The 27,959-nt window shown below is 43.2% G+C and overlaps 1 protein-coding gene and 2 long non-coding RNA genes across 12 annotated transcripts in view; 1 reads left to right on the top strand and 2 right to left on the bottom strand.

Moving 5' to 3' along the window:
• The window catches only part of CDH13 (cadherin 13), a 1,167,676-nt gene that overhangs the window by 260,205 nt on the left and 879,512 nt on the right, over positions 1-27,959 (bottom strand).
• LOC144338257 (uncharacterized) lies at positions 364-9,514 on the bottom strand. Its single transcript, XR_013412243.1, has 2 exons — positions 8,996-9,514; positions 364-2,300 (listed from the first exon to the last, which is right to left on the bottom strand). It is a non-coding gene; the product is annotated as an uncharacterized LOC144338257 (long non-coding RNA).
• Positions 22,797-27,839, top strand: LOC144338259 (uncharacterized). The gene is made up of 2 exons (XR_013412245.1): positions 22,797-23,303; positions 24,474-27,839. It is a non-coding gene; the product is annotated as an uncharacterized LOC144338259 (long non-coding RNA).

The raw sequence follows: 27,959 nt of genomic DNA, 5'->3' as shown, positions 1-27,959 counted from the left end.
CCCAATTACATTGTAAGCTCTATGAAGACAATGATTGTTGGTTTTTATTCATTTTTTCCCCCATAGCAGCTACCATAGTTTTAGCTCACAGTATATACTCAGTAGATATTATGGAAAGGATTTCTCAATGCCTCATAATGCCAAATGACATGTGCCACCCATAGCTGTTCCTGGGTGTTTATGCAAATACTGTCCTGGATGAATTTTTCAATGAGTACTCTAGAGAGAGGAGGGCCAAAGCCAGGGTGGTTGTTTCTGTGGGTGTTCGTGGGTTTTTCTTTCTTTTCTTTTCTTTCCTTTCTTTTTTTCTTTTTTCTTTGTTTCTCTTTCCCTCCCACCCTCCCTCCCTTCCTTTCTTCCTTCTTTTTCTTTCTCTTGCTTGCTGCTCCAAATTCTTCTTCTGTGTCAAGCACTGTCCTAAGCTCTTTCCTTCCATTCACTCATTTAATCCTCATGACACTCCAAAAAAATGAACATTATTGTATCTCCATTTTCCTCATGGGGAAAATGAGGCCTCAATGTTAATTAACCTGTCCAGGATTGCACAGTTGGCTCAGCATTTCATTCCCAGCACCACGCATAACACCTTCCCCATGTTGAGGGCTCAATACGCACTTATGGAATGAATGAATAAAGTAGCAAAGCAGAGCTGGTCAGCTGTAAGTCACAGATGCCTGTGACTCTGTCCTCCTCCTCTGGTCCTCACTGTCACACACTGACCTTTGCCTTGGCCACCACTCACTAGAACTATCACAACAGCTTCCTAACTTCTTATGAGTCCACCATCGTTTCCCTCTACTTTGCCCATCTACCATGTGGCCACAGCATCTACTAAAATGCCAACCAAATTATGACTCCTTTTCTTGAGATTCTTTAGTGGCATCTCTTTGTCCTTGGGATACTGACCCAAGTCCTTAATTTGGCCAATAAAAACCTGTGTCTCTTTCCAGCCATGCAACTCTTTTCTCTTGCACATACCAGGCTCCCTCCTGCCTCAGGGCCCCTGCACATGCTGTGCCCTCTGCCTGGAGCACCCCTTATGCTCTGGTCTCCCAGTAAACTCTTAATGAACCTTCAGGTCACAGTGTATGTGGTAGACTGAATAAGGACCCCTACAATATCCCGATCCTAAAAATTCCCAGGACCTGTGAGTGTTACCTTATATGGCGAAAGAGACTCTGCAGATATGATTAAACTAATGACTTCAACCATATCCACATTCCACCTAGGCTGTTGCTTTTTTCAGATTGTCCTATAAGATTGTCCTAGTCATTGACATTTATGCTCTAAAGAATTTGTGCAAAGAAGAAATCCTTGATCATTATCAATAAAATCACGGCTTTGGCAACCCAGTTTTGGGTGTGTATATGCACTGCTAATTCACATTTAAATAAGAATAACTGTTTGCAAATGCCTGCTCATAGCAGCACTGCTTATAATAGCCAGGAAGTAGAAGCAGCTCAAATGTCCATCAATGAAAGGATGGGCAAACAAAATGTGGCCTATGCATAGAGTGGAATATTATTCAGCCATGAAAAGAAGTGCTGACCTATGCTACCACATGGATCAGTAAACACTATGATGTACCTTGCAAACATTGTGCTAAGTGACAGAAGCCAATCTCAAAAGGCCACAAAAGACAGGCATCACCTGAGTCAAGCCATATACATTGATTTAACATAGGTGCTACCCAGGAAGAGGAGGTAGCAGTTACAACCTTTGATTGCTTATTTGATGTCAGATTCAATAGCAAGAACTTTACCTGAAGAAGGTTATTTAATGCTTGTAACTGCCCCATGAAAACACACTGCCAGCATTTTCCCTTTGTAGGACAGGAAAAGGAAGTGAGGAGGTCAAAGAACCTAGCCAAGATCACAAAGCTAAAAAATGAAGGAACTGGTATTTGAATTCAGTCTGTGTGAATCCACAGCTCTGCCTCTGAACCACCATGACCAGACCACCTTCCTAATGGGCTCCTCTCTGTATATTTCATTTATATGGAGCATCCAGAATAGGTAAATCCTTAGAGACAGAAAGTAGATGAATGGTTACCAAGGGCATAGGGGAGGGAGGATGGGGAGCAACTTCTTAACAGGTATGGGGTTTTCATCTGGGGGTGATGAGAATATAGACAGAGGTGGTGCCTTATACAACACTCCATGCACTAAATGCCACTGAATTGTTCACTTTAAAATGGTTAATTTTTATGTCATGTGAATTTTGCCTTGACAAACAAGTTTAAAAATAAGTCCAACTAGATTTTTAAAATAGATTAACGTGCCAGGCCTGGTGGCTCATGCCTGTAATCCCAGCAGTTTGGGAGGCCAAGGTGGGTGGATCACTTGGGGTCAGCCTGGGCAAAATGGCAAAATCCCATCCCTACTAAAAATGCAAAAATTAGCTAGGCATGGTGGTGCACACCTGTAATCCCAGCGACTCAGGAGGCTTAGGCAAGAGAATCACTTGAACCCAGGAGGTGGAGGTTTCAGTGAGCTGAGATTGTGCCACTGTATTCCAGCCTGGGTGACAAAGCAAGACTCCAACTCAAAAAAAGAAAGAAAGAAAAAAAGGATAATGTAAATTATACTTAAATCCTCACAACTTCCACAACTAAGGAAGCCGTGGGCCGTGGCATTCTACCACCTCCTTGTGCTGGGTCCTTACTTCAATACCCATGAGCTAGTAGGAGGGTTGAGAAACCTGCCAACTCTACCTACACAGATCCAACCTCCTGTCTGTCGGCTTCAGGCAGGGACCTGCCGCCCACAGAGGAGGAGGTGAAGGGTGTGGGAGGCACCTCCCAGCTTGTCTTTGGGGGATGCCCTGTAAAAATGACTCACCTCTGGGCATCTCAGTATTTATCTTTAGCTCAGTGGTGAGGTTGTGAGTCACACTGACTTGAGATTTTCTGAGCACATTTAAGTACAATAAACACCAATGTAAAGCGGGCCGTCACATCGAGGGGAAGTTTACCTACATTTGCCCCTCTCTAGCATGACACCAGCTGCTGGCATCTGCTGGTCCTCTGGCATAAGATTGAGTGGAGAGAGAGTTAGCATCTCGCTCTCCTCTCCCTGAATAAGAGCTGATGTTGAGGTAGACAGTAATAGGAGCAGGCAGAACAGAACAATAATTGGAATCCTTTTAGCGATGCCTGATGCTCTGCAGACTGACAATTGCAGTTAGCTTCTTCTACAGAGAGCTCTGTCACCATGGGTTTGTGTCAGAAACAGCTGGTGGCTGAAGGACTTGGAACTAACAAGCCACGCTGCTCAGATGCAGGGGAGGACGCTGGCTCTCTCCCATGGCACTGCTGAATTCCGTCTGTCGGGATGTTGGCACAATGCATGGCTCGTAACACACACTGGCAGGATTCACGTGGCTTAATAGGACAACTGCTCCAGTGCAAAGGGAGAGAGGGAGAGGATCGCTCAAGTCCGGACCAGCGTGACTCCTCGGGCAGATGGCCAATGATTGCTTGCAAAGCACCTACAAGGCACCAGGCATGGTGCAAGCCACTGCAGAGATTGCAGAGGAAGATTCTGACACGGTGAATGTGGAGCTGATAGGCTACTTGGGGAGACAAGCGGCCATTTATTCATCCAGCAAATATTTACGGAGAACCTGCCAGGTACAAGCACTGAGCTAGGCACTCTGGATGCAGCAGCAAAGAGCCCGGATGTGGTTTCTAGGAAGCCCACTGTCTCTGGAAAGACAAATGTTCATTTATGCATTAACATTTTATTCAGGGACTCCCATGTGCCAAGCACTGGTTCCAGGTGCTAGGCATTAAACTAATAGTCCCAAGTGCAATGAATGCTTTGAAAATGAATTTCAAGGTGCAATGTGCATATGCAATGGGGAACTTCTAATCTTGGGGTGGGGGTGGTGACAGAAGTCACCTTTGAGGAGTGAATTCTACAATGTATGAGTTTGTACTAGTCTGTTTTCATGCTGTTGATAAAGACATACCTGAGACCAGGAAATATGCAAAAGAAAGAGGTTTAATGGACTCACAGTCCTACATGGTTGAGAAGACCTCACAATCATGGCGGAAGGTGAAAGGCACATCTCACATGGCAGCAGACAAGAGAAGAGCAACTCCCCTTTATAAAACCATCAGATCTCATGAGACTTATTCACTATCAGGAGCATAGCACAGGAAATACCTGCCCCCATGATTCAATTACCTCCCACCAGGTCCCTCCCACAACACATGGGAATTGTGGGAGCTACAATTAAAGATGAGATTTGAGTGGGAACACAGCTGAACCATATCAGAGCTTCTTGTGGCTGCCCTAACGAATTACCACAAACTTGTTAGCTTGAAATAACACAAAGTTACTCTCTTACAGTTTTGGAGGCCAGGAGTCCAAAATCCATTTTGCTGTGCTAAAATTAAGGTGGCAGCAGGGCCACACTCCTTCCAAAAACTCTGAGAGAGAATCTATATTTTGCCTTTTTTGCTTCTAGAGGCTGAATTCGTTTCTTGGCTAGTGGCCACGTCACATTGCCTCCTTCCTCTTCTTCAGTCAATACTACTTGCCTCCCTCTTATAGGGACATTTGTGATTACATTTAGGGACAACTTAGATAATCCAGCATATCTGGCTGGGGAGGCCTCACAATCACGGTGGAAGGGGAAAGGCACGTCTCACATGGTGGCAGAGAAGAGAAGAGGGCTTGTGCAGGGAACTCCCCTTTATAAACCCCCCACCCCTCATCTCAAGATCCTTGACTTAATCGCACCGGCAAAGTCTCTGTTGCTGTGTAAGGTAACATAGCCACAGGTACCAGAATCAGACACGGGTGTCTGGGGGAGCCATCTTTTAATCTACCACACACACCTTCCTATTTCTATTATACTGTGCTGCCTTCAGGCCATACCAGGCTCCACCAGGAGAAACTGAGGCTGAAAGGCTGAATGGATTTATAGGATGGCAGACACCAGGGGCCTAGTTACATGTAAACAGACAAAGTCAAGATTACAGATATCACCTGAGTCAAGCCATGCACATTGATTTAACATAGGCGTTACCCAGGAAGAGGAGGTGCTACCATGCAGGTGGTGGTTGTAATATTTGATTGCTTATTAGATGTCAGACACAACACCAACAACTTTACCTGAAGAAGGTTATTTAATGCTCCTAACTGCCATGAAAACACACTGCCAGCATTCCACCTTTATAGGACAGGAAACGGAGGAGTGGAGACATCCAAAAACCCAGCAAAAGTCACCAAGCTAAGACATGAAGGAACTGGCATTTGAATCCAGTCTGTGTGAATGCACAGCTCTACCTCTGACCTACCCTGCACAGATCACCTCCCTGATGGGTTCCTATCTGCCAAGGCACTATTTATTGGTAAATATCATTTCAACATAGAGGTGGCAGGTGGCAATCTGGGATTGCCAAAGGCTAGTTCATCTTTGTCAGGACCAATTGAGTGACTTGGGAAAGTCACCATCCCTCTGTGGATCTCAGTCTTCCGCTACAAAATAAGGAAGTTAATGAGATGAATTCAGCAGCCTTGTATGTGTGGTTAAGATGATGGGCAGATTGAAAACAGCTGCTGTGATGGTTGGTGAGTGGTTGACAGGAAAGCCTGGGTGCTGGGTTATAGAAGGAGTAGATCGACAAAGACCATTAATCCTAATAATTGCGCATGAACAACTTAACACAGGCTACATTGGGGTCCTCAAGGACAGAACCACAGTGCTACCAGGAAACAGTGCTCAATTTTGGCTCTCTGTTCTGGCGTCCTGATTCAGTGACTATGAAGCAACTTCAGACAGTCAGCTGGAAAAGCCATCCAAATGTTTAAGAAGGTGTCTAATATGAGAATCATAAAACTCAGCACAAGGTCAGCTCAATGGTGACTCCATAAAATTCAAGCGATGGAGACCTACAGAGACTGACTTTACAGTGCACTCAATTTTCTGATATTTCTCAACTGAGAGCTTCACTGTCTTAAGCTTTAATTGAAAGCATTTAACGTATTACAAATTATCATGAATAGCACCAAGCTGAACACCCCCAAAATGCTCATTTCAAATATATGAACCTCTTCAAGGGCCAGCAGGAACAGGTACACAGAGCCAAGGGTTTAGATGGAAGACAGACAATAATCTTCAGAGAACATGCCTCATGTCCAGCTCAGCGTCTGCACCAGGCACCCTCTGCTTGAAACTCCAGAGAAGTCACTGGATTCTTACCCAACCCCATTTAACAAACTCTTTTGCACTCCTACTTAACTAGGACTACAGTCTCTAATTTTCCCGTATAAGTGATTTTAATAACGTTATTTTATTACAATTACATATTAAAATAACAGAAATGTAAGAAAAACATTAGCGCTCCATAGTCACCTGACCAAATGTTCAATATGTTGACATTTATTTTCGCCTTTTAAAAAAATCAATATCAATATTTTTCTTTTATGTGGTCATTTAATAGATAAAATTCTGTTATGCATAATTTTCCTTTGTGCTTGTATTAACATCTCTATTTCCATTTATCTTACTCAGAAAACAGTAGTACAGATCATCCATGTCTTTTACTATCCTTACAGAATCCTATAAAAACACATGCAGGGAATTTTTATGACTTTTTTCACAAAAAAATGGCATGCACATTTCTTCATGTAAGCTGTGTACATTGCTCTGGGCTAGTAAATCATAGATATTATCAGTTATTTTTTAAAGCCATATAATATTTCCTAGAATAGATGTAGTACAGTGTAGTGTGAATGGAGATCTAACCTTTTACTTTTTGTACCTACACAAAACAATGCTTCAACAAACATCCTTATACATATATACTCAAATATTAAGGTTTTATCATTTTTTACACTAGTTTTCAGAAGTAAAATTTCTGGGTAAAAGACAATGCCTGTTAATAAGTTTAATAGATGTCATCCAATTAGCTTGTACACTGCAAAGCTAGGATTCAAATCCAGGTACACTGGACTCTAGAGTCTGACCTCCAACCATAAATACTATGTACTGCTCATACTTCAGAGATGCCTAACAATGGGGCTTAACGTCTTAAAGCAGCAAGTTTGCCTAGACCTACAATTAAAAAAAAAAAAAAAAAGACAGAGGTATTCATGGGGAGGGGTTTGGGTGGAATGGCTTCCACTTTCTCTTCTAATCTGAGATTTTCATACTCCCTAAACTGAATCCACTATATTTCAGTCAGGTGGACCAAGCAATTTATATATAACTACCCCATTAGTAACTGAGCAGGACCACTGCTGGGACGTTTCTCAAGGTGACTCCTGCTAATTAAACAGTTATATAGCCATGATCCCTTCACCATAATGAACAAAGGAAAAAGGCATTGAGAGAATGAGATTGAACAGCCTCTGTCTTGACTACAACCAATGCTAAATGAGACGTGGATTTAGAAATAAGAATAAAAACAACGGTGTGTTCAGCACAATAACTCTTTTTCAGTGCTTAGTGTTTCAATGCTGTTCTTACATTTCAGCACTGTCAGAGAATTTAGGGACAGATGGAGATAGAAGGGGAATTTAGAGATAGATGGAGATAGTTGGAGAAATTAGAGATAGATGATCTAATATTTACAGTAGTAAATCTCTTTTGAAATAAGAATTATGTAATATATACATGAAGATAAGTGCTCTCCCAAGGGCCCTTAGACGAGTCCACTAGGGACTATTACTATCTCAGCCCCTGAGAAAGAGCCTCATGGGAGCTGATGTTTCACTATACACCCCACAGAAGGGTAACCAGCCCATCCAGACAGCCCAACTGCAGCAGAGGAGATTTCCCCAAGGAGAAGACTTAATGGAAAAATAATTTCACGTTTGCATTTTTAATTTTGCAGTTTAAAATCTCTCTAAATACAGTTTCCCGTTTAAAAAGTGATCAACCAAGATTTCCCCATCCTTATTATGGCAAATAGCCAGTTATAGTGTTCCTTTTGGAATAGCCGCAGGGATATTACTTAGATTTAAGGGAGAAGGCATGCGTGAAACTGTGATTAAAGCTGAATATGTTTAGTTATCACTGCTATTAAGAGGATTATTAAAGAGTCTGTGTGAGTTTGGGATATGTAGATGGGGCTAAGTAGGTGTGCCTGTATGTGGGGCGCCCACTTTTGGCTCATTGTGAGCTCTGTGGAAACTCGGATTTTCTAGTCCTGGCCTTCCCGATAAACTCCCTGCATGCTCTTAGAAAGTCACTTAACTCATTTGAGGAAGATCTGTAAGATTTCTTCTGGCTCTAATATCATTTGAAGTTTTGTTGGCACTTAAATAATAAATTAAAGTGGTACTGAGAAAATACAGACTTGTTTCTACTTTACAGTCTGATATGGATACCAGTGATCTCAAAAGTCTTTAATTTGGTGAGTGTCATTATCACCTAAATGACAAAAACAACCGTAATAGGCGCTGGCATTTATGGGGTTGCTTATTTGGTGCCAAGCGCTAGACTGGGTGTTGTTTCAGCATTCGCTTACTGGGTCCTCTCGTAGCGTCTGGGTAAGGTGTGTCTATCATCACTATCTTACAAATGAAAAGGCAGACTCAGGTTGCCCTGGGCCATCTCTATAATGCCATGAAATGGATGTAGTTACCCTGGGCTATCTCTATAATGCCATGGGTAGATACAGTTGTTCTCCTCCTGTGCTGCAGTTAAGGCAGAAGAAAACTCTTTTTGTCTCTGAATTCCCATTCTTAATTTTTAATTTTTTTTTTTTTTTTTTTTTTTTTGAGACGGAGTCTCCCTTTGTCACCCAGGCTGGAGTGCAGTGGTGAGATCTCGGCTCACTGTAAGCTCTACCTCCTGGGTTCATGCCATTCTCCTGTCTCAGCCTCCCAAGTAGCTGGGACTACAGGCACCTGCCACCACACCTAGCTAATTTTTTGTATTTTTAGTAGAGACGGGTTTTCACTGTGTTGGCCTCGTGATCTGCCCACCTCAGCCTCCCAAAGTGCTGGGATTACAGGCGTGAGCCACCGTGCCCGGCCTTAAATTTTTTTTTAATTAAAAAAAATTTTTTTTTGAGACAGTCTCCCTCTGTCTCCCAAGCTGGAGTGCAGTGGCATGATCTCGGCTCATGGCAGCCTCCGCCTCGTGGGTTCAAGTGATTCCCCTGCCTCAGCCTCCTATGTAGCTGGGATTACAGGCGCATGCCACTACGTCTGGCTTATTTTTGTATTTTTAGTAGTGACGGGGTTTCACCATGTTGGCCAGGCTGGTCTCAAACTCCTGACCTCAAACGATCTGCCTGCCTTGGCCTCCCAAAGTGCTGGGATTATGGGCATGAGCCACCATCCCTGGCCTGAATTCCCATTCTGTCTGTCTGCCTGCTTCAAGACAATTATTGGGATTGCCCCCAATTTCACTGTTCCCAAACTCGGACAAAGGGCTAAGGTAAAGAAGGTAAAGAAGAAGACTGCACAGGCTGGACTGGGGAAGCGAAGCAGTCAGTGTTTAAACAGTGGCAGCAAATTTCACCATTCCGGCCGGGAGCCCCCAGCCCCTGGGCCATGGACCAGAACTAGTCTGTGGGCTGTTAGGAACTGGGCCACACAGCAAGAGAAGAGCAGTGGGCTAGCAAGCAAGCATTACCATTGGAGCTCTGCCTCCTGTCAGATCAGCAGTGGCAGTAGATTCTCACAGGAGTGTGAAACCTATTGTGAACTGTGCGTGCAAGGGATCTAGCTTGGATGCTCCTTATGAGAATCTAAATAACCAATGCCTGATGGTCTTAGGTGGAACAATTACATCCTGAAACCATCCTCCTCCAATCCCAGTGGAAAAATTGTCTTCCATGAAACTGGTTTCTGGTGCCAAAAAGGTTGGGGACTATTGATTGAGGCTACAACACAAAGCTATTTTTGCCCCAGCTTAAGAGCTGGCACTTTGCAGAATAAAGGAAAACAAACAAAACAAAACAAAACAATTACCACCACCACCACCGCCACCGCTGCCCCCACAAAACAAAACTTCTGACTCTAATGACTGGCTGACCTTTGAAGGTGGTGGCTACAGCATTTCCTGCATTTGCTGGTGTTTTTGGTTCTGCCTTGAATATCACATTCGTTTCCTATTGCTACCGTAACAAATTACGACAGCACCGTGTCTTAACACACCTGTATTATTTTATAGTTCTGCAGATCAGAAGTCCAACACGGGATGCTGGGCTAACATATAGGTTCTGGAAGGGCTGCACTCCTTTCCAGAGACTCCAGGGGAAACTCCATTTCTTTGCTTTTTCCAGCTTCTTGGGACTGCCCATGTTCCTTGGTTTGTGGCCCCTCTTCTGTCTGCAAAGCCAGCAGTGCTGGACAGAGTCGTTTTTATGCTGCAATCTCTCCCGTTCTCTTCTTCAGTCTTCACATTTTCTCTGAGCCAGCCAGAGAAAGTTATTTGATTTTAAGGACTCATTGGATTAGAGCGGACCCACCCAGATAACTCAGAATCATCTCCCCGACTCAAGGACTCCTTAATCACATCTGCAGTGTTCCTCAGGTAGGCAAAATATTCCTAGCTTCTGGGGCACTAGGGCATGGACACCTTTGGGAGGGCCATTATCTTGCCTACCGTGGATGTGAAGTCAGAAGGGAGGGTTTGCATGAAAAGGTCTGGGGAAGGAAATAACCTTAAATCCACAAGGGCTTGGCAACGAGCAGGTGTTATTTGGGATGCCCTCTCCCAACCGATACTGCAATCAAGTCAGTATAACCCAGCATTTACAAATTAGGTTTAGAAGTCCAAGAAACCTGTTTACAAATTCCAGCTTCACCACTTTTTAGTCATGTGACCTCAGCCAAGTTATAGAACCTCTCCTTGTACTAAAGCTTATTTTACATTGTTCAGAAGGTTAAATAAGTCAACATGCATAACACACAGGATCTAATGCAGAGAAAGTGTGCAGTAAATGCCAGTTATCAGGAAACTGATGGAAGCTGTCTTAGACTTCAGGTGCCTGGTCAATCCAAGTACTACATTCTACGGGCCCATGGTTGGTTCAAAGGATGGACATGAGGCACGGATGGAACCCACTGGAGTCTGTCCCTGGGGTTGCTACAAGGATACTGGGAGAGAGAAGTTTTCATTCCAAGTAAATTGCCATTTGATTCCACTGTGTGTGCATCAGACCAATAACTTTTCCTTACAGAGAACAAGAATCAGGGTCCCGAAAATTAAGTTTTTTGTCCAAGTTGACACAGCAAGAATCTATCAAGAGAAAATCATTGGTCTACTGACCTTCCCATCTCATGCGCATGCAGGATTTGCAGCCCATAGAACCCACTTCTATGATTTTCTCTGATCCCTGTGGCTTTTCTGTGTTAGATGGTGGCCCCCATTTAAAGATGGATAAAGTTGACATTCTCAATGCTACAGGCTTACCACGATCTCTCAGCTAGTAAGAGGGGGTGTTAAGACATGCAATTTGGCCGGGTGCGGTGGCTCATGCGTGTAATCCCAGCACTTTGGGAGGCCCGGGCGGGCGGATCACAAGGTCAGGAGATCGAGACCATCCTGGCTAACATGGTGAAACCCATCTCTACTACAAGTACAAAAAATTAGCCAGGCATGGTGATGGGTGCCTGTATTCCCAGTTACTCAGGAGGCTGAGGCAGGAGAATGGCGTGAACACAGGAGGCGGAGCTTGCAGTGAGCCGAGACTGCACCACTGCAGTCCAGCCTGGGCAACAGTGCAAGATTTCACCTCAAAAAAAAAAAAAAAAAAAAAGACTCTTTTTTCATGACTCTCAGTCCACCTGCTACACAGGCTGGAAGCTGTGTGAACTTCTTGCTTCTACAATTGTAAAGAACTCATGACAATGTGGTTATACATCTTTAAATCTATGTCTGTATAAACACACTAAATAAGTGTCTACTCCTTCACTGGGCCTGGCATGAATATATTACTCACGTATACTGCATGCTGATTTATTCTTCTAATAACGCACTATTCATTCTCTTAACTGCAAATTCTCTTGGTTGTCATGCAAACCCACAAGCTTCTCTGTGAAAACAAATCTATTGCATGGTAAGGTCATGACAGATATGATGACATTTCAACTCTTTGGGTTTCTGTTTAACTAATTTACACAACTGAAATAAAGCCCATCTCCTGGTGGGTGGACTGCAGGGTAAGTGATTAAGAGCTATGACCTAAGAATCTTGGCTGAGAGGTGCAAATTCTACTGGGGCCTTTGGTTGTCCAGGAAGCTCTCCCTTTGGGCTAGTGCAGAGAAGGTGAATCTTCATTCTAGGGTCCTGACGTAGGTTCTGGCTGCTTCATCTTTCCCAGAGCAAAGGATACTTCTAGGAGCTGCATAACGAGGGGCTAAAGTGTTTGAAATGAGGACTGTTGTCGTTCTTACCTCCCTTTCCCAATGTTCAATGTTGTCCTCGCAACCATGCCACAGGATGGGGAAGATACACCGTTCGGGGATGTGCAACCGGACATGCTCACTGAGGTGGAATCTGAGCCCTAAGAAGAGCCCAAGCCAGTTGCCAGGGAGTGGCACCCAGAAGACAGCTTGGGCACAGAAGGCAATTGACATCAAGGGTCTACCATGAAGCAAGGGAGTGACCCTGGAGTAGACCCAACTCAGGAATGGGAAGTGGAGGAGCACTTGGTGAGTACATACATGTGGTAGACAGTCTTGTTGCGGTGGAGTGGGGGGGGGCCCTGGTTGGCAGGGTACAGGATGCCCCAGTGGATTCTAGGGTGGGAGGTGAGTTTCTCTTCAAGGATAATGAAAAGAGTGGGGCACATGTGACAGGACAGAGCCTTGGGCTTAGAAAATCTAAAAAAGCTATCAGGATCGAAGAGCATGGGCTGGGTCATCAGGAATGGGAAATCATGTTCAACTAAGACAGTCTGCCAGCCAACCTTGCTTTTCTCCATCCATGCACTCATTTATTTATTCAAAAATATTAGCTGAGGACCTACTATGGACATGTCTGGCACAGTGCTAAGTGCTGTAGCTACAGGGTGGACTCCATAGACATGGATCCTGCACTCATTATTTGTGGGTAGAGAGGATGACATCAAACCTTTATCACTAATTTAGATGCAACCTGAACAGGTGCATGAGGAAGAAGCGCCTATAAAAGGGGCACCAGAGGAGGGTGGAATAGGGAGGCTGGGGGTCCAGAAATGCTTCTTTGAAGAAGTGATGTTTCAGCAGAACTGAAGAGTAAGTATAATTCAGCCAGGTGAGGACATAAAGGAAGAAAGTTCTAGGCAGAGGGAACAGCACCTGATAAGGTCATGAGTCTGAAAGGGACTTGGTGTGGCTAGCTGGAGTCACACTGGGAACAGCCACTAGGTGGTGAGTCATACAGTGTTGGAAAAAATTCTGTAAGTCCTTGGGGTGGAGGGGAATTGAACCTATAGGTGGGGGTCAGAGCCTCTGTAATAAGCCCCAGGAGAATGCACAGCCGTGAGGCTGGAATTCAGGCCAGTCTGATGCCATCTGTCACCACCTGAATTTGGAGATGGCTAGACCCTGACAGGGCCCGGTGGCGGTGAACTCTGCTGCCCACCTGCTGATGAGAAACGACCTACAGGTGTTTAACAACCCAGTGCGCTCGGCAACTTTGCTGTGCTTTATTATTTTCATTTATAGAACGGTATAAAACTAGACATTTATTGGCCACAGACCATTTTTGTGTTCCTGTAACTCAAAAATGGTTACGTTTTTTAAAATGAAGTATTACCAGCTTCAAGTCTGTAATAGAGACCACATCTTGTTGGCACCCACTGAATTATTAAGATTAGAAACTCCACGGTTGCATATTGTGCTGCGGAACTTTCTTCCCCAATATGCCTTACCTCATATACTCATCTTAACTTTGGACAGTCCATAACACAAATTGACATAAGATGGACATCTACACTCCATCAAGTGAATAATACATGACTTTAAAACAATAGCAGGCTACATTTTGACGTGATCCATTATAATGGACCTGAAGCACCCATTGCGGCCTTTCCACAAAGTTTCAATAAACATGTGGAGGCTGCAGCGGAGCAGGCATTAAACATGGCATTAAAGCGCAAGCCAGAGCTGGCTCCTCTAAACAGACAGCACCGGTGGGCAGAGAGCTGGACCTGCACACTGTGCAGCAGGGGAGAACTGGATTTGCAGACCTTAACTAGGAAGGAAGGTGGTCTGGCACCTGAGTGCGGGCATTTAACAGCTGATGGGTTCACCTCTCCATCCATCACACAACGTGTTCCACTTTCAGAAAATCGCTTGAAAAATAACAACACGTTTCAAGCGCAGATTCTACGCTCTTTCATTAAAACTTCAATGACCTCATATAGTAGGACAATTTGCCCTGTATTATAGGTGAGGTTATTGAAAATCCGAGAGGTTAGAGTTCTTTCTCAAGGTCACTCAGGTCAAGGTGAGGGGCAGAACCAGCACTCGCCAGGCCCCTTTAACTCTGAAGCCAGGGCTGGTTCCATGCACCTGGCTTGCATCCCATGGAAAAACCCACAGGTGGAAGAATCACCTGTTCATGTTGTTTTCAGGGGGTGGCTGGTCTCTACATATACAATTTAGATTGATTTCTCTAATATCCAGCTGCATTTGCCAATGATCACATCAATATTTGTAAGACTTTCACATCCCTTTAAACCCCACAAGGGATTTGACAATATTGTCATCCAGTTCTCATAGCATACCCTGTCTTTAACCTGTATTTTATTGCTGTTGTTGACACCGTATTGGTGTTGATATTATGTTGGTGGTGACACACTATTAAGGAAACTGCTAAGGGTCACCTGGGCTGTTACTACTCTATTAGCATAAAAATTCAATTTTTTTCCATTATTAGTTTTTCCATTCCTTTTTTTCCCTAAACTTCAAAGAGCAAGGGGTACCTTCTCTCTTGAAGGACCTCACAGTCATATGGGGTGGCCGATTACTTTATAATTTAAAATAATAAAGCCTTAAAGCTGGAAGAACCCTAAGAGGATGAAAAATAATTACTGTGAGTTAATACACAAGGCAGTACATGCAATAATTTAAATTTAAAATGTGTTAGTGAAGTGCTGGTTTTCCATTTACCATGGCACTGCGGTGATAGGGTATGTCTTACCTAAATACATTTACTGAAGTAAAAGAGAGCATGCTGCCTTAAAAAGCACATGAACTAAATATTAGAACAGGTGTTAGAAACAGCAGGTATTACAAAGGTGAAACTTAAAAAATTGAAGTTTGGGAGGCGATGGTTGAAACCTGACGAGAGGCACTTCCTGTGAACACCTCTCTTGGTGGGGCAGCTCATTGCTCTCCTTTCAAGAGATTTTTAAATAAAACTTGGATGAAGATTTTGAGCTGGGCAGAACTGAGGCCAGAGCCATGTGGTGGGTCCTGTGCCTGTCCCTGGCTGGTGTCCCTCAGCACTCTCCAGGCTCTGCCCGGCCAGCTGAAAAGCTAGCCATGTCCTGTTCTGGCTCTAAAATTGATGATGCCACATTCCTGCAAGTGTTCCATTAAGCCCTTCCAGGACAATTTTCCAGGCTGAGAAGCTGTAATCAAAATTGGCAATTGAGCGGCAAACATAAACACTTCCGCAAAATTATATGCAAACAAGAACCTGGCTCTAAGGCCATCCATAGAGTGGATCCATGCAATGACGTCTAGACACAGATGATTTTTGCCTAAACATATTATTCATAATATCCAAGGCCAAACACAGCCCAAGCACCTCCCTCAGAGCAAACCCTACAGCCCACTTAAGTATATATCCATGTAACTATTACCCAGACTAAGAGAACATTCCCATTTTCCAGCAGGCTCTCCTATGTCCTCTCCTAACTGCCATCCCTGCAAGGTAGTCACTATTCTGATCTCTGTCACCATAAATCCTTTTTGTTTTTTCTTGAACTTCATAAATGATGGAATCATACAAAATGGACTATTTTGTACATTTGGCTTCTTTTACTCCACTTAGAGCCTGTGAGTGTCACCCATATTCATTCTTTTTCATCACTGTTTACCTCTAGTCATTGACTTATCCTGTCATTAACAGTCATGCGTATTGTTTCAAGACTGGGGCTACTATTTTGAAAAACACTGCAAGACTCCTAGTTGTTCTACATCCTTGCCAGCACTTGATATTGTCAGTCTTTTAAGTTTTAGCCGTGGTGAACATTTATATCATGAAGTTTTTTACTCAGGCCTAACCCTTTTCCTGAATACGAGACCTTTACTTGCTGTCTTTACCTGAAATTTTTTCATTTATTTTTCAAACTCAACATAGCAAGCAGAAGATTTCACATCTCCTTTCTGATCATCTGCTTCTCTTCCTTTGTCCCCTAGGTCTAAGGAACCCATTCAAAGCTAATTTCCTCATGCGTGTTTTTCATTTACCCTTGTTGCCCCCACCATTCACACTGGGGGGATTGTACCTTTGCAATGCTGCTTGTATTGAGGCACCTTTCTTTCCTCTCCCAACACCATTGCCCTAGAGCATCCTTCATTATTTCTTGCCTAGAATATTTTAGGCTCTATAAAAAAGATTTCTTTGAACAGCTATTTTTGGACATTTTAGAAATAGGTTTAACTCATTTCCTAGGCAACTTCTCTGGCTTCTGATCAAAGGGTCTATAAACTTATAACTGGATTAGTCTAATATTCAAGGTATTACAGTTAAAGTGGCTAATTTTCTTTCTCTGTTAGTTTGTTCAAATACCTTCGAATGAGGAATGTAAAAGTGCGATATGAAATTCATTTTCATTGAAGTATTTGTTTTTTTCATTGAGGTATTAGTTCTTTCTTTGTCCCTAGACTATTACTGAGACCAATCAGCTGTCTTCTGGGGGCTCCAAAACAGAGGCTGTGTTGTGTTCACATGTTGCAATTTGCCTCATAAAGGCCCTTGGATATCACTCCAATACTAGGCCTGGAACAGGCCTGATCATATTCTCTGAAGTCACCTTGTTAGGCTGAGACAAGATAAGACTCCTGGTATTTCTCCTTCCATCTGCATGTAGGAACTGCCTCCTAACTTAACTAAAATTCCTCAAATTTCCAATGTGTCCCAGTGCCTTTAAAACTCTATTCTTAGCAAACTATCACAAGAACAGAAAACCAAACACCACATGTTCTCACTCATAGGTGGGAACTGAACAATGAGATCACTTGGACTCGGGAAGGGGAACATCACACACCGGGGCCTATCATGGGGAGGGGGGAAGGAGGAGAGATTGCACTGGGAGTTATACCTGATGTAAATGACGAGTTGATGAGTGCTGACGAGTTGATGGGTGCAGCACACCAACATGGCACAAGTATACATATGTAACAAACCTGCACGTTATGCACATGTACCCTAGAACTTAATGTATAATAATAAAAAAAAAAACTCTATTCTCCATCCTTCCAGATTCTAAGCTTCCAGGCTATGGCCAAAGAACAATGGTAAAGTTTAGTGGCTCTGAGAACCAGCTGCCTGGGTTCTGTGAATCCCAGTGCCTATGTTACAAACTGCAGAGTCTGGTGTATTAGTCTGTTCTCATGCTACTAATAAAGACATACCAGAGACTGGGTAATTTATAAAGGAAAGAAGTTTAATTGACAGTTCAGCATGACTGCAGAGGCCTCAGGAAACTTACAATCATGGTGAAAGGGGAAACAAACACATCCTTCTGCACATGGCAGCTGCAAGGAGAAGTGGTGAGCAAAAGAGGGAAAAACCCTTTATAAAACCATGACATCTCACGATATCTCACTCATTATCATGAGAGTAGCATGAGGGTAACCACTCACATGATAAAATTACCTCCCACCAGGTCCCTCCCATGACATGCGGAGATTGTGAGAACTATGATTCAAGGTGAGATTTGGGTGGGGACACAGAGCCAGACCATATCACTAGGGTTAGTCACTTCATCACCCCAGGGCTCAGTTTTCTTATCTGTAAAGTGAGAATAATAATAATATCGAGAGTTGCTGTGAAAATTAAATGGGACAATCTACATAAAGCCCAATGCTTTGCATGTAGTGAGAGTGCCACATGTAGTCTACTATCATTAATGCTAAAAAAAAATGCTAAAAAAGAGCCTCCAAACTGCCCATCTCACTTTGCTCCTAATCATATTCTTATAGACTGTCAGCAATTCTTTCTCTTCTTTAGCATTTTCACCCTTAGATCCATTTTTAAGCTTCTCAACCAGTTCGCATTGTTTCCCAGATTGTCACTGCAACAAACAAAGGAACTTTCTGGTGATTACACATGTGTTCCCTCACATTTCTCACCCTCCCTTCAGGTAGGTGGGGCCACATGACTACCATTTGTTCTACTCAAAGGGAAGGTTGAAGCATTTAAGAGCTGCTTTTGATACTGTAGCTCTTTGTTCTGCCACAGGTGCAAAAGAGGCCAGCACTCCACATGCTGCAAGCTGGCAGAGCCTCTGTCAGCCTGGATTCCTTAATGACTATGTGGAGCAGAGTTCCCCAACAGACCCATGTTGGACTCACAGCTTGAGCAAGAAAGAAACTTTGTTGTATTATGCCTACTAAAATTTGGGGGTTAACTTGTTATGGCAGCATAACCTAATCTAGCCCTGATTAATATTTCAAGTTTGCTTTTAGATTGATAATCTGTTTATGAGCCTCTTTTAGACAGCCTACATCCTTAAACTGTCTTGTAAGGACTTCCAAGCTGAATATGACCTGCCCTCTCTGGAACCTCTTACAGTCACCCTGTTAAGCTTCCTTTTATTCTAGAACTGTAGTTTCTTTGGGATCAGCAAGAGATTCCAGGAATTCACTTCATTTTCCCCTTTGCCAGAATTACTAGACCCACATCTGGGAAAACATGACAGTCAATGTATCCAGACTTTTTTCAGTTTTTAACTATACCAGCAATTTCTTACACTGACTGATTTCTCTGGTGAAAATATTTTTGCTCTCACTCCCACCACTTTATTTCCTTTCCTGGCTAACAATTTCCAGGTCTCAAAATAAATACTATTTCCTCCAGGGAGCATTCCTTGCTTTCCTCAACTAGGTGGGAATCCATCTGTTGTACACAGCAATACCACTCTAAAAACACTCAGAGCATTTGTAATACCTTTTTAATAGCTTCACTACTAAATTATAAATTCCGTGATGACAGGGAGGCAGCTGGCTTATTTATCACTATACATTCATTTTAAATACTGTGTCTGGAAGAGAGTAGGTGCTTACAAATTATCTTCTGATCATTGCCTTTACAAATAAGAAGGAGAACAATTCAGACAGACATTCTCCTCAACATGATAAGGGAGCTCTCATGTTAAAATCCCAGGTCTAGGAAGAGAAGGCGCCTCTCCTTTGAAGCAGTCTGTAAGTCATACTATAGAGAACTGCTTCCCACAAATTGCTTTCTGTAAAGCTTAGTTCCATTTCAAAACTCTGAAATAAAATCGGGATCCTTGGCTTCTTGATTCTGCTTATACTTAGCTTACTGTAATGTTGGCACTATTTTTATAGGCTAGAAACTAGTGGAGTGTTCATAAAGAGAGATGACATGAAAGCCTGGCTCAAGATCTCAAAATTACAGGGTGCTCCCACTCTGATGAGAAGAGAACCTCAGAATGGAGCCACACTCCCCAAATGGTCCCGGTGCTGAATTGCTTTTGCTTCTCATTCTTTGGCACTACGAAGAAAACTTTGAGGGTAAAATGCTTAGAGGAAACTTTCTACCACCCCCCTGAGCTAACAAATGCCATGAGCTATCTGAGGACATCCCTTTATGTTATATACTTTTATGACGAAGATAAGAACCCACCACATGCTCTTATACGGAAACTTGGAAAAGCGAATTTTTGAATAAATCACGAGGAACAATTTTTGAATTTTCTTGGTTGGAGCGGAAATGGAAATAATTCAGCTAATATAAAGAATGTGGATAACAAGATAATATTATACCCAAATATCAGCTTATCATTTCTTTTCTTTCTCTGGCTAGTCTAATTCCTTTACAAAGATTAAATCTATAAATACGTATGCAATCTTTTAATGTGACAGGACACACTAATACAATATCAAAAAAAAACTTATTAATTTTATTTCTAAACAAAATGAGTGCTTTGCTTGGTGTGTGTTTTAAAAAATTTCTTCATGAATTCAACCAAATATTGAGCCTTTTAGAAAAATAATGTATTTTTGTCCTGCTTATAAAAAACTTGATTCTCATATTTTGGTAACATCTCTGTTGTGACATCTAGAAATTCTAACCATTTGAGAAATTTTACATTGCTTTTTAACATTGGAAACTTTGACAGCTGGGGCAATTTTCTAGTCAATCACCCCAACGAATCTAAACCCGTATCTTTTTCTAGCTTGTATCAAGGGAAATCACAGCACGATATAAAGTTTCACTCCTGATTACAGAAGCTCCTTCAATTGTGTCATGGAAGAGACTGAACACATGCAAATATCTGAAATGAAAAGCAGTCTTGACTGTTTATTATTGCTTGTTAACTCTTCCTGAGTACATAAAATGACAGTAACTTTCAAAGTTACTGCAGAGAGAAGTGCAATGCTTAAAAGAGAAATGTTGTGCAAATGAATTTTGTAGTGGTGGTTTCAAAGCTTCCAGAATTCTAATCAAAGAGGCTCAGGGTTGGTTAGGAGAGACCTTAAAAGGAACCCAATCCCACCACCCAGCTGAGGCACGAGTCCTCATGTACAGAGTTCTTACATCTGCAGAGGAGAAGAGAGAGCTCAGAAATGTGAAATGACTTCCCCAAAACCCGAACCCAGAAGATCTACGACACAGCAAAAGGTGAGGAAACCAGATTCTAGATTCCTACCCCACAAGCTGCCTCTGTAAACCTCCAAAAGCTGACTTTGCGCACTTGGGTAAGACATCATTTTTCAGTCTCCATTTCGGCATCAATAAACAGGGCATTTCAGTGTATAGGAGCTGCAGAAACTACACGTCATAAACCGGAGGGACTCCAAACAACAGAAATTTACTCTAATAGTCCTGGAGACCGAAAGTGCAAAAGAAGACATTTACAAGAGTCCTTCCTTCCGGAAGTTCTTGGGGAACATCTGTTCTCTGCCTCTCTCTTAGCTTATAGTGGTTTGCTGGTAACCCATGGTATTTCTTGGTTTGTAGACTCATCACCCCAATCTCTGCCTCCAACTTTACTTGGCCTTCTCCCCTGGGTCTTCTATGTGTCTCTGTCTCTCTCCTCCTTTCTTTTTTATTTTGAGATGGAATCTCACTCTGTTGACCAGGCTGGAGTGCAGTGGTACGATCTCGGCTCATTGCAACCTCCGCCTCCCAGGTTCAAGTGATTCCTGTGCCTCAGCCTCCTGAGTAGCTTAGACTGAAGGTGAGCACCACTATGCCTGGCTAAATTTTTGCATTTTTAGTAGAGATGGAGTTTCACTAAACTCCATCTGGCCAGGCTGGTCTCAAACTTCTGACCTCAGGTGATCCACCCGCCTTGGCCTCCCAAAATGCTGGGATTACAGGCATGAGCCACCAAACCCGGTCCTCCTCTTCTTATAAGGATACTCCAAGGCATACTGGACGTAGGGCCTACCCTAATCCAGCATAACCTCATCTTAACTAATTACATCCAAAAAGACACATTCTGAGGTTCTGGGAAGACACGAATTTGGGGAGGACCCCAGTCAACTTAGTACAGAAAGTGATAATGGGATTTATTGCATAGAGTAATTCTGTGGATTAAGTGCACGTAAATAAATATAGAGAACAAAGAGCAGGGCCTGTCTCATTGTGAAAGTACAATACATATTGGCTTTAATTAGTAACGGACTCTAAGTCCAGGTTGTATTCCTGTGAGGCACACAAGATAGCTTCATTCTACTCTCAATTCTTTCAGCTCCTGATGATGAACTTTTAACATCCAAGACAGTCTCTATTGGTCAGATGAGGCACATTTTGCTCTCAAAAATATCCTCTTACCTTTTCTATCCTTCATTCTCTGTAATTTTTGTCTATGTTTTTATCAGCTACTTAGGGACTACAGAGAGGCTGGCAATAAAGGTGATCTGTGGCCTATTATGGTGGCATTTGTCTTTGAACCCAAATGATATGATTTGGCTGTGTCCCCACCCAAATCTCATCTTGTAGTTCCCATAATCCCCACGTGTTGTGGGAGGGGCCTGTGAGAGCTAATTGGATCATGGTGGCAGTGACTCTCATGCTGTTCTCGTCATAGTGAATGAGCTCTCAAGAGAAATGATGGTTTTATAAGGGGCTTTCCCTGCCCATTGCTCAGCACTTCTCCATGCTGCCACCATGTGAAGAAGGACACGTTTGCTTCCCCTTCTGCCATGATTGTAAGTTTCCTGAGGCTTTCCTAACCACAATGAACTGTGTGTGGGTCAATTAAACCTCTTTCCTTTATAAATTATTCATTGTTGGGTATGTCTTTATTAGCAGCATGAGAACAAACTAATACACAAACACAGAAGTCTGCACTTTTTGGAGAAGTTTTCCAGGCCCACAATCACCATTGATCTAAGGGATCTAAGGAGGTTCTAATATTTTGGAGAAAATGCCATTTCAGGTCCCATGATGCCTGCCTCTCTGTTCATCACTGTGTGTTCAGCATCATATTCAGATGGGAACACTGATCTTTGCTTGATGCTTTGAAGCTTGGAAAAAAAGCAAATCCAGCCTCAACTTAATTTTGTTTCAAAATCTATTTTCTCATGGGACTAGCAGGCATTATAGGCTCAAAGACAAATCTTGAATTGTTTTTACAAGCATAATTCTGGGGTTTAAAATGAGATTCAACCCAAAGACACTTATGCCTCTTTTTTTCTTCTTTTATTTATTCCCAATCTGCAAAATACTTTCTGGATTTAGCTGATTGCCCAGGACCAGGGTTAAAAAACTTGCTGGGCTTGATCAGAGGTTCTCAAATTTTAATGTGGCGTGGCATCATCTAGAGGGTTTGTTGAAAACACAGGCTATGGGGCACCACTTCCCAAGGTTCAAAATCAAGAGGTTATTGGGGGAGGCCTGAGAATGTGTTTTACTAACAGGATCCCAGGGGATGTAGCTACTTCTGGCCCACACTGGTCTAGATCAGTGTCCCTGTGAAAGTTCATGTAGAACATATTCCTTCCCCATGTACTTTCTTTATTATTATTATTTCGAGATGGAGCCTCACTCTGTTGCCCAGGCTGGAGTGCAGTGGCACGATCTCAGTTCACTGCAACCTCCACCTCCCAGGTTCAAACGATTCTTCTGCGTCAACCTCCCCAGCAGCTGGGACTACAGGTGCCCGCCACCACACCCCGCTAATTTTTGTATTTTTAGTAGAGATATGGTCACCATATTGGCCAGGCTGGTCTTGAACTCTTGACCTCGTGATCCACCTGCCTCGGCCTCCCAAAGTGCTGGGATTATAGGCATGAGCCACTGCGCCCAGCCCTTCCTTTATTTGTACTTATTTTTATTTATTTATTTATTTTGAGACAGCATTTCATTCTGTCACCCAGGCTAGAGTGCAGTGGTGCGATCTCCACTCAGTGCAAGTTCCGCCTCGTGGGTTCACGCAATTCTCCTGCCTCAGCCTCCTGAGTAGCTGGGACTACAGGCTGCCACCACGCCTGGCTAATTTTTGTATTTTTAGTACAGACGGGGTTTCACCGTGTTAGCCAGGATAGTCTCAACCTCCTGATCTTGTAATCCGCCCGCCTCGGCCTCCCAAAGTGCTGGGATTACAGGCGTGAGCCACTGCACCCGGCTCCTTCCTTTATTTTTTTAAAAAACAAGTTTCCAATGCTATTAGCTAACAGTTACTGAGGACTAACCGTGTGCTGGAACTACTCACCAGGCAAGGGCCCCGTGCAGTGGTTGCTTTTATGAGCCCCTTTTGAGGGTATAAGAGGTTAAATAACCTGCCCAGGCCTCAAAGCTAGGAAAGGATAGATCCCAAAGCCTGAGTCCTTATCTGCCATGGGTGTTGGGCTTATTTCTCATTAAACATTCAGATTCCCATTGTAAGCATTCTAAGTATCCTACCTTTGCCCCTTCCATTTTTACTTTGCGATTTCATTTTCAATAGGACTTCTAGGATAATTGTACTTTTTTCTTCTTCTTACTATCTTACATTAACCTGTGTGATGCTCATATCAGAATTTTTACTGCTTTTTAGTGAGACAAGCATAATAAATGTGTTCGTATGGTAAAATTTACTCAATTTTGTTCACTCTGAGATTATAACTCACTTGCTTCTATGGGAATGTGTGACTGTATGTGTAGGTGTATGTGCGAGTGTGTGACTGTATATGTGAGTGAAAGTATGAAACATTTTTTTTTCAGATGGAATCTCACTCTGTCCCCCAGGCTGGAGTGGCGTGGTGTGATCTCAGCTCACTGCAACCTTGGCCTCCCGGGTTCAAGTGATTTTCCTGCCTCAGCCTCCCAAGTAGCTGGGATTACAGGCACCCGCGACTGCACCTGGCTAAATTTTGTATTTTTAGTAGAGATGGGGTTTTGTCACATTGGCCAGGCTGGTCTCAAACACCTGATTTCAGGTGATCTGCCCGTGTAGGCCTCCCAAAGTGTTGGGATTGCAGGCATGAACCACTGCACCTGGCCACGAACCATTCTTTTTTTGTGTGAGCGTGTGTGCATGTGTGTGTGCATGTGTGCATGCATGTGCATGTCTGTGTGCGTGCATGCACGTGTGTGTGAGCGCGTGCATGCATGTGTGCATGGGTGTGCGGGTGTGTACGCGCGTGTGTGTGCGTATCTGTGTGTGTGTGCATGTATGCATGAGTGCATGCGTGTGTGTGTGTGTATGCGTGTGTGCGTGGGTGTGCGTGTCTGTGTGGATGTGTCTGTGTGTGTGTGGGAAGACGGTAATACCAATGTGTGCAGGGTGCATGCGTGTGTGTGCGTGTGCATGTAGGCATGTGTGTCCGTGTGTGTGGGAAGACGGTAATACCAATGTGTGCAGTTCTTCTTTAGATGTTGTTACACGACAGAACAGGCATGGTAGTCTTCTCTCAGTCTAAAGTTTTCAAGGGTAAATTTTGTATGAAATTCCAAACCCTGAAATGCACGGACCTACATTATTGATTTTCTGAAAGACCTTTAGTACATGTAAAGATACCTTTAGTACATGTAACTGTTCTCCCTTAGTTCTCTGCATTTATTTTTCTTTAAGACGTACTTTTGCAAACTAATCATCTGCACAGGTGGGTGGTGAAAGAAACCCAAACCCTGTTTGGCTTCATCTAGAAGTAGGTGGACAAAGACCTTGTGGTACATTGGAGATGAAACATTGGTGTTGAGAACATCAGCTTTGAGTCTTGATCCCTGGGTCTCCTGTCCAGGGGTGGATTCCAGGTAGGATTTCACAACTACTACAGCCCTTCTCGCCTAACATATCCTTATTCCAAGGGTTACTGTTAGCTGTCAAGATCTCTCTCTTTTCCTGATAGCATTTTAAGAAATGAAAACTTTGCAAAAGAAAATTATTCTTTCATTGGTGGGTTGTGTATTTTTAATATTCCATTAGACGTAGTCCACTTATCTCTATCATTTTGTGGGCTGCAGAAGGATTTTCACAGGCAAGTTAAGTCCAATTGTGGAATGGTGGTGTTTATCAGTTTTCTTGAAATGTCATCTAAATTCATATTTTACATTCTAAGATCTGTACTGTGTTCTCTCTCCATCTCAGAGAGCAGAAAAAATTACACACATCCAACTATCACTTCTAATATGAATAAAAAATGTTCTTCACTTTATCTATTCAAAAATAATATCCCTGAAGAATTTAAATATCTCACTGTTTTGCTTTTATTTCTTACAAAATGGCCCCAGGAGAAAAAGCCGTCAGACTCATTTCAGCCATCCATTCACAGGGCTACTGGGCTGAGCCAAGGAATCACATCCCACTTGTAAAACACAAGCAAAAACACTTCTGAAAAAGTCCATTAAAGCAGGGCTAATGATCGACACAGAGGAGATATGCTGGCTATACCATGCTCCCAATCCTCTGTCCGGGGTCTTGCCACTTGGCCAGCTGGCAGCTGTGTGCCCTTCAGCCAGTCATCTACCCTCTCTGAGCTTAATTTACTCCTTGTGTGTGCCAAACTCAGAGAGAGTAATAATAAATGAGAATCCACAAAAAATACTTAGCCCAAAGCTTGACTCATAATAAGCCTTTAATAAAACTTAGTTTTTATTATCAGTATTATTTACCACCACCAAAAAGGACTTTTTGATAAATCAAATTTGTCTTATTCCCTCTGGTTTCCCACTCTTTGCCTTTATGTGTTTTCTTCTCTCTGCTAGAAATAGTCTTCCTTTCTCTCTTTCCAGAAATCTTCTTCCCACTCTTTAAATCAGAGGTCAGCAAACCACAGCTCATGGGACAAATCTGGCCCACCATCTGCTTTTGTAAATAAAGTTTTATTGGAACACAGCCATGCTCATTCATTTATGTGGTATCTATGGTTGCTTTTGTGCTACAAAAGTAAAGTTGCATAGTTGCAGCAGCCACCATATGGCCCACAAAGCCCAAAATACTTATTATCTGGCCCTTCACAGACAAAGTTTGCAGATCAGTGCTCAAAAATCTTTTGCTCAAGTTATCCCATACCTGGGCATCTTCCTGATCCCCTTGAGACAAAGTTACTTCCCTGGCCATGGCATGTCCCACATATCATCCTGCTGTAAACAGTCATTTCCATGACTGCCTCCCTGCTACACTTTGTGAATACCATCAAGGTGGGCATCAGCTCTTACGTATTTGAAACTCCGAGATAAGAAAGGGTGACCCTAAGTATGGGAAGCCCCTGGGGGCTGGGGAAGAAGGGGATTGAGTGGAGGGATTATGGAATCTTGGCTTCAAATAGGGGCATGAGAAGGGAGGGCAGAGGGGTTTTTGTGATGTGTGCATGCTGCATAGACCCCACAGGTACTCGTGCACACACAGCTATGATGGCATATACACACTTATGCATAAACTCTCAACTCCAGATACCCATTAGCAGCGTGACAAAGTACAAACAGATCAGCTGGGTCATTACACCTCAGCCCTACATGGTACCTTGTGCCTGTTACAAGATATCTAAAATATAGAAGACAAGAGAGAATAATGGATCCAGCTAGCTCTCTGCCTATGTGAGTGCAAATAACTTATTCAGGATACAATCTTAAGAAGCGCAAGTCAGGGAGAAAGAGAAGTGAGAATATGTAAAAGTCAATACACAGGTGGCAATGGGCAGGTTATCACTGGGGGCAACTGGTGTTCAAACTCACTGGGGTCATCTGGGAGACTGGGGAGAACACATCTCAAAGTTGTCCTATTCAAAGGGTGAAGAAGGGATGGTAATTCACCAACTCTTTCCACTCAAAGGCTGACGGCTGTTCCCTGGGCAGTAAGAATGAGCACATTCCTATGGTCAGAGGAAAGTCCAGGCAGGCAGCTGCAGGGATTAAGAGGCCGACAGCCTGTATGGAAGTGGTGGGTTCCTGGGGATCTCGGTGAGTCATCAACAGTCACTGCTCTATGATCTAACCCAAGCATTGTAGGGTGGGTGCACAGACCACACTGCAGAAGCAGGTATGCGGCAATGCACAACTTATCTCTAATTTTTTACCCCATCTTCTCACTGCTCTCCTCCAGAACCCCAATAAGTCAGTTACTGAACCGGGGACAGGGGAAGGAAACTGCCAACCTGATTTGAAAGACTCCATTTACTAAATGTATTTCTTTCTTTTTCCTTCCTTCCCTTTCTTCCTTTCCTTCCCTTCCTCCCCTCCCTCCCTCCGTTTCTTCCCTCCCTCCGTTTCTTCCCTTCCGTCCCCTTCCCCTTCCTCCCTCCCTCCCTTCCTTTCTTTCTTCCTTCCTTCCTTCCTTCCTGCCTTCCTGCCTTCCTGCCTTCCTTCCTCTCTTTCTCTCTTTCGATGGAATGTCGCTCTTGTTGCCCAGGCTGGAGTGCAGTGGCATGATC

This window comes from Macaca mulatta, chromosome 20, assembly GCF_049350105.2.
Source record: "Macaca mulatta isolate MMU2019108-1 chromosome 20, T2T-MMU8v2.0, whole genome shotgun sequence".
Lineage (NCBI taxonomy): Eukaryota > Metazoa > Chordata > Mammalia > Primates > Cercopithecidae > Macaca > Macaca mulatta.
This window is presented reverse-complemented; position numbering and strand designations above follow the sequence as displayed.